This window comes from Equus asinus, chromosome 12 (genome assembly GCF_041296235.1).
Source record: "Equus asinus isolate D_3611 breed Donkey chromosome 12, EquAss-T2T_v2, whole genome shotgun sequence".
NCBI lineage: Eukaryota > Metazoa > Chordata > Mammalia > Perissodactyla > Equidae > Equus > Equus asinus.
The window spans coordinates 29,514,173-29,521,633 of record NC_091801.1 but is presented as its reverse complement, the minus strand read 5'-3'; positions in this window follow the sequence as shown (position 1 = coordinate 29,521,633).

Here is a 7,461-nt window from a genome sequence, read left to right as displayed (position 1 = left end):
GGGATGCCCTCTCAGCATGGCCTGATGAGCCGTGCCATGTCCCTGCCCAGGATCCCAACCCTGGGCTGCTGAAGCGGGGCACGGGAACTCCACCACGTGGCCGTGGGGCTGGCCCCCCAACTCATTGAATTTAACATGTGCTCTCTCTCTCTCTCTCTCTCTGGGTTGTCTTGTTTCAGTTTCGATGGGGTAGGGAGTAAGGTGAACATCCCTGAGGACTCCCCTTGCTGAGTGGACATGTGTGGTCCTGGTGAAAGCCCTCACCCAGTGGGGCTCCTAGAGATGTGACTCAGGGCCACTAATTCCCTTTTGGTGCCTGGCAAACTGGGACTCATCTTCCTCTGTCTGCTATTTGCTCTGTATTATGTCTGCTCCTTTGGAAGACAAAAATTTGTGTCCAAAGGGAAAGTTCCAGAAATGCTTCCAGGGATGATGATGGGACTTTGATTTCCAAGTGAGTATTTCTGGCATCTGATTCAATTCCGTTGTCATTAATCAAAAGCTGGCTCGTTCTGGATTGGTTCCATCCTTTCACAGCGATAGCATCATCTTCTACGGTCATTACCAAAAGTGATCATTTCGTTTGAAAGCTCTTCCCTTAGAAGCCACTGCTGTGTTAGTACTTTATCAAGTTAAAACACTTAATTTTACATGCCTGGGTTTCTGTTTTGGTTTTTTGGTTTTTGAAAGCAGCTGAGCATGTTTGGACTGAAAATGAAAAGTATTTATTATGGAAGTACCCATGCTACCTCATTAGGATAGAATAGGACATATCATTTATTTGTTATAAGATGCGAAAATTCAGAAGTTTTCCCTTGATCGGTAAAATTGCCCCTCTCAAGAAAGTTTTTTTTCTTGATGTTCAGTAACTTATTTTGGAGACCCACGGGGTCATGTCCAGTGAGATAGTTCTGTTGGAGTGAGGATAGTGCTGCTACAACCTGTCCTTCATGCCACCTGCGACATGCCCTACTCTGCACCAAAGACCAAGGACGGTCCTTCTGAAGACAGGGCTATGTTTGCATTATGAGTTGAGAGATGCTGCAAAGACCTCCTATGGTTTCCCTTCTACCCTACACTACACAAATAGACACTTATGCTTTTAAGTCTTGACATTTCGTCTCGAGTGTCTGTTAAAACATGAGTATCTAGGATAGAAAGCGGCTGTCATCCAGAATCTTACCAGGGTTTCCTGCTGGCCACTTTGGAGGACAGAGCAGAGTGACCCACTAGGGGAGGGGCGCGTGACTGCCGGGCCTTGGGGAAGAGCTGACCGGAAGCTGACTCACCAAGGACTGTCCATGCTTGTCTTGGTTGGCAGTGACAGCAGCTGAACGCAACTTAAAGGATTTTAATTTGCATGCAGCTTTGCACAACAACTTTCCATCTTACTTCATCCTCCTTGCTTCCTGTGACATTTGGGGATAGGATAGTTTCAGGGATTCACTGAACTTGTTTACAATGTCCAAATAGTCTTGTATGATGTGTGCGCTTGTTAATTGAGGTATAATTGACATATACTTTATATTAGTTTCATTTGTACAATATAATGATTTGCATGTATCGTGAAATAATCACCACGATAAGTCTAACTAACGTCTGTCCCCAGACGTAGTCAATATTCATTTTCTGGATGAGGACATGTTGTGTTTTAAGGTGCAGAAGAATCGGTAATGATGTCATACTTTTCCGTATACAACTTGATGAATTTGAACATAAGTGTCCACCCATGAGACCATCACCACCATCGAGGCCATAAACATATCCATCATCTACCAAAGTTTTCTCCCACCCCCTTTACTATTATCATTATTTTGTTTTAAGAACACTTAACAGAATATATACTCTGTTAGAAATTTTAAGTACAAAACACAATACCGTGAGATTGCTACATTGTACGCTAGGTTTAATTTTTAGAGGAACCTCCAGACTATTTTCCATCATTACAGTATTAGTTTACATTCCCATCAACAGTTGCAAGGCTTCCTTTTCCTCCACAACCTCACCAACATTTGTCACCTCTACTTTTTTTGATAATAGCCGCCCTAACCGGTGTCAAGTGATATCTCCTTGTGGTTTTGATTTGCATTTCCCTAAAGATTAGTGATGCTGAGCACCTTTTCATGTGGCTGTTGGCCATTTGTGTGTCTTCTTTGGAAAAATGGCTATTCTACTCCTTTGCCCATTTGTTAACTGAGTGCCTTGGTGTTTTTGCTATTGACCCGAGAGATGAAAAAAGAAAAAAAAAGTCCAGGCATTATGGATGCTTCCCAGTTGATGCAGATGATTTTGTCTTTATGGTGATGAGAAAATATCGTGTTGTGTGCTTTTTCTTCAGCAGTTATCATAAGACTAGCAGTAGAATGGCAAAGCAGATAATCAGGATCTCCCGGGTTTCCAGTTTTACAACACAAATAAGACGAGTGGTAAGGAATTTTTGATTATTTCAAGGAAATTATTGAGATCACAGTCCGTGGAATGTAGGACTGACAGGTCCACGAGGAAATTAAAGTGAGGACATGGTGATCTGGCATCATTTCCGATCTGAAGGAACAGGTATCTTCTGTATGAATGTTTGAAGACATATTGGAAATCAGGAATTTGTGGTGGATGAATACATTTTCTGAAGGGTTTATTTCTTTATTTAGGAGGAAGATTACCCTGAGCTAACATCTGTGCCAGTCTTCCTCTCCTTTGTCCGTGGGATGCCTCCACAGCGTGGCCGATGAGTGGAGTAGGTCTGCACCTGGGATCTGAACCCGCAAACCTCAGGCCCCTGAAGCAGAACACACACAACTTTAACCACTCAGCCATGGGGCTGGACTCTAACTTATTTAGTTGTGAACATGATCGTTTGGGTTATGTAAATGTCAGGACCTGGGAGTGAGTCGCTAAGAGTGGGGTAGTTGATAATGTCACAATTGATTTAGACCCTAAAGAGGCTAAGAGCAACAACTGGCCAATGGGTTAACCAAAGGAATAGTCAGAAAACACAGAAAGGATGGGAATTGGGATCTATAGTAAGCTGGGGGATCACGTGTCCTCAGAGAGAGTGCCAGGACTTGCACAGAGGAGAATGGCAAGAGCAATAAAAGAGAATAAAATCACACTGAAACAAGGAGGGGGTGTTACGAGATGGGGGAGGAAAACTGATCTGGAGCAGTCCTGAGTTTTGACCTTGAGCTTTCTGTCCTTGACCCAAATCTGCTTGACGATGTCCTGGGACACAGGTCAGAAGAGCTCCAGAGGGAGAGAGGAAGGGTGGAAGTATAGGGAAACTGAGATAATTGTCCTAAGAAGCCATGCTTCATTTCTCATTTGGGTCCAGTTTCATGATGACTTTTACAGGATGAGAGGAAAAGAAGTGATGATGGTCAAGTCTTCGCAGAGGAAGCTGCGTGATCGTGGGAATCAACCCAAACCAAAGCCCGGATTAAGAATTCCCATCTCTTTGAGGATGCGCAGTTACATATTCAGAAGGCCAGTTACTAGAATGCCATCCCACCCAGCAGTGAGGGGTCATTGGGAGAGCACGTGGGACGAGCCCCAACAGGTCTGCTGGCAGGAGAGAAGTGGTAAGCCCTTTGGCACTGGCCATACGTAGCCTTGCAAAATTGCACCTTGCAGCAGAGGTGAATTCCTGCGGGGTGTGCTCGCATGGGGTGCCCCGTCCGGTCCCATACACACCTCTGCCCGTCCTCAGATTTGGCAGAGATGATTCTGGGAACTGGTCTGGGCATCCCACAGCTCCACAGCCAACAATTGCTGGTGACTGTGGAAGATCTGAGCAAACAGGAGGGGACAGGGAAGAGGGCGGGAGAGAGCAATTGTGGACAGGCTCAGCAGCGAGGCAGAGAAAGTGAGCGCCCAAGAAGGATGTGCTGACAGCACCAGGAAAGAGAGGAGACGCTGGTGCCCCTGCGATGGAGCCCGGCACTTCACTGACGTCTCCTTGAAGGGTCCCACGTTTTCTTGCTTGAGCTCTTGCAACTTCAAGACATACCAATCCTTTTCTTTTATTAAACTCCTCTGTGGGACATAGGAAGCATAGACAGGGATTTCTTGTGGAGGAGAGACTGGATTTCAGCTGAGTAGAGCAAGGAGGGCTTTCCGTTTCACGGTGCTCTCGCATTTTCCTTTCCGAAGTATATTATTTATCTGCGCTTGAAAGTCACAGAGAGTTACCGATTCGCGGGATGATTCCGTTGTCGCCCTCACAGCGACACAGTAAAACCTACCTAGTCGGAATGGATCATTCCTTCTGTGTAATACTCCGGTAGATTCCAAAGATCATTTCAAAAGCGCTGGTATATCTCTGTTCTCAAATAAGAGGTCTGCTTCCAGGTCTCCATTTTTCTGCTCTTTATTGCATGTTAATTCAGAGTTGCAAGGAGGAAATACCACATTCGCCTCAATCTTTAGATCTCTATGTGCTGGAAATTGGATTCACAGAAATGGACAAGGCCTTTGAGGGATCGTGCTGTCAACAGAGACCTTTTCCGGCATCAGCAACGTGACAATAAACCGCTGCTTGTTAGGACTTGATCGTCTATTGGAGGGATGGAGCTTGCAGTATTATGGAAATCCTCTTTAGAATTGCTTACCTTCACGTGACAGATTTATCAGTTTCTGAGAGTGATGTGTTAAAAAATGACCTAGGGTGGCGCAGGGCTTAAACTGGCCCACTCCACTTTGGAGGCCCGGCATTGGCACGTTCGGGTCACGGTTGTGGACATTCACACCGCTTATCGGGCCATGCTGTGGCAGACATCCCAAATGTTAAATAGAGGAAGATGGGCACAGATCTTAGCCCAAGGCTAGTCTTTCTCAAGGGGAAAAAAAAAAAAAAAACGAGGAAGGTTGGCAATGGATGTTAGCTCAGGGTGAATCTTAGCCCTTGGGCATCTTCAGCTGTGGTCATTTGCAAAATATGTAGACCATGCATGTACTGGGCAAGCCCAGGCAGGACAGCGCAGCCGGCCTCCCGCCTGGGTGCTTGGGCTGCTTGTCCGTCTGGGTGGATTCAGTGCAGAGAACGATGACCACGGACTGCCTTGCTTCTCCCTCAGAGTTTACCCTGAGTTTTCTCCATCTTGACATGCAAAGCAGACACTGTCTGGAGCCCTCGTGTTCCTCTGGGACTCGGGCTTCCCTCTGCTCCTCAGCCTGGAGAGGAGGAAGCCCACGTGTGGACTTCAGGAGATTCCTGACCGCGTTTTGTGGGCTAGCACGTCCTGGGCTTGAAGTCCCCAGGGAATGAGCAGAATCCAATCCAGGTAGGACTGCCATGACCCAGACCCTTCAGGAAGGCAGGTTATGGTCGCCTAACCAGGCAGAGCACCATGACCAGCCGCGGGGTTTGTGGAGGGCGAAGGGAAGATGAAATGGGTTCTGGAAGAAGGTGCTTATAAATACCAGCTACCGAGAGGGAACCAGCTGCAAAACCGTGCATTTGAGGAGTATGAGTATTATTTCTTGATTCTGTTTGGAGTAAGTTAGAGTGCATGATATATTTGTGTGTGAGTGAACATATATATATAGCTCTCTCTCTAAAATTTATATCAAAGTAACATAAAGACTGATGAGATACAGGTGCTGCACATGTGGGCCTCTTTTTGTTGGCGATCAGTCCATTTTTGGCCATTGGAAGCCCAAAGAGGCAACGAGTTATTGTCCTCTGCCGTCTGGTAGGCTCATGACAAACAAAGCGCTGCAACCAAAGGGTCGGCTCTCAGGAGCCTCACGGCCCTGTGAGGGAAACCCCTTGGACACGGTGTCTTCCTCCTGGGCCTGGACTAGCCTTGGGACTTGGCACTTCTCTTTCTCTGTGGCGGGAAGGTACAGCCGGCTCCGGCTTCCATTTAGAAAGTCACCTTCCTGGATGGCTGTGCCATACCAAGAAGGGCCTGGGCTGCTGGGAACCAGCATTCCTCCTCAGCTGCTGGCCGTACTGAGGAGGCCTCCCTGGCAAGGTTCACGCTGCTGTGTGTCTGGGTGACACTTGCAGCCATCAGAAAGGAGGGGAGAACTCAGAAGGGCCAAGCACTTCCTGTGGTCCTAGTCTTACAGGGGCTTTCCCGGGGTGGGGTTGGGGGGGGGCTTTCAAAATGCCAGGTGGTAACCCTCTAGCTCCTGGTCACCGGGTGGGTTCTTGGAGTGAGCTCGGAGCAGTGTCTGCTCACCACCAGACTGGAACCATTTAAGTGTTTTAATTTTGTCAGGCTGTGTTTACCCATCATCCGTTTGCTTGCGTTCCCTGCTGGACCCCTCAACCACCCTCCTCTCACGACTCATCTCTGAAAGCTTCCAACAGGAAAGATTCACACCCACACCATAAACGGAGCATAAGGCTGGGCAAGAGAACACAGCCCTCCGAGGGGCTGCATGGTTTATAGGCTCAGCTCCTCCTGCCCCGTTAGGATGAGTCAGAAACAACATGCCTGAGTGTGTGAACAGGTCATTGCCTGAGACCACACACCTCAGAACCACAGGGGCCCAGATGTCACCCTGGGCAGCGAGGGAGAGTATAGGTCATTCTTTGGCCAGGATTAGGGTATCTAATGTTTGCAAAGCAGACTCCACCCGTGATCCGTCAGACCCTGCCAGGGAGGAGTGGCCACGAGGTACGGGACAGAGAGGCCGAGGCATTCGAGGGAATTTCTGCCCTTCCAAGAATTGTAGAAGGAAGTGCACGGAGGCAGGGAATCCTGGTGGACAAGGAGCAGTGATGCGTCGGGAAGGAAGCCCAGATGCAGCCTTCAAAGCGGCATCACAGATCTGTCCCCCTGGATACCAAACTTGCAGGGAAAGGAATTCAGAGCCGTGGACCGGGATCCCAGAGGATTCCAATCCAGGTGAAGGGTGAACATGGAGCCCCCAGAGGGGCCGGGGGAGGGAGGGTCCTGCCTGCCCTTAGTCCATCTGCACATGACCTTCTCCGGCCTTGACCCTCCACATGCACGTTTTGAGCTTTTACATCGTTCTCTGCACTTAGAGCTGCTGCTGTCCAGAGCCTGATTAGAAAACAAGTTCCTAACATCTGGTGAAGAGGAACCTCCACAAGAGAAGCCGAAAACGTGGCCTCTCCTCCAAAGGGGTGGAAAAGCAGCCACTGTCCTGGGGCAGGTCGTGGTGCTGGCCCGTGCCATTTGAAAGACACCCGCATTCCAGTGGTTGTTGCTCTGCCTGTGAAAGTACCTCCACCCTCTAAATGCCAGGAGTTCTGGGTGCTGTCTCTGCTCCTGACCCACGTGAACCACACTGAAATGAACCCGTCCTCTGAGTAAGGGGGGGCGCGGAGGTGTCCTTCAGTATCCAGGGAGGGGCCTGGCCCTTCTCCCTTCTCTCACATACAATAAGCCGAGACCCTGCAAGATTTCTTCATTCCAGGAGGAACGCGAGAGTCTGCGTCTCCTTGACACGAGCACAGGAGGGGAAAGAACCAGACCGTGACTCGCAGGC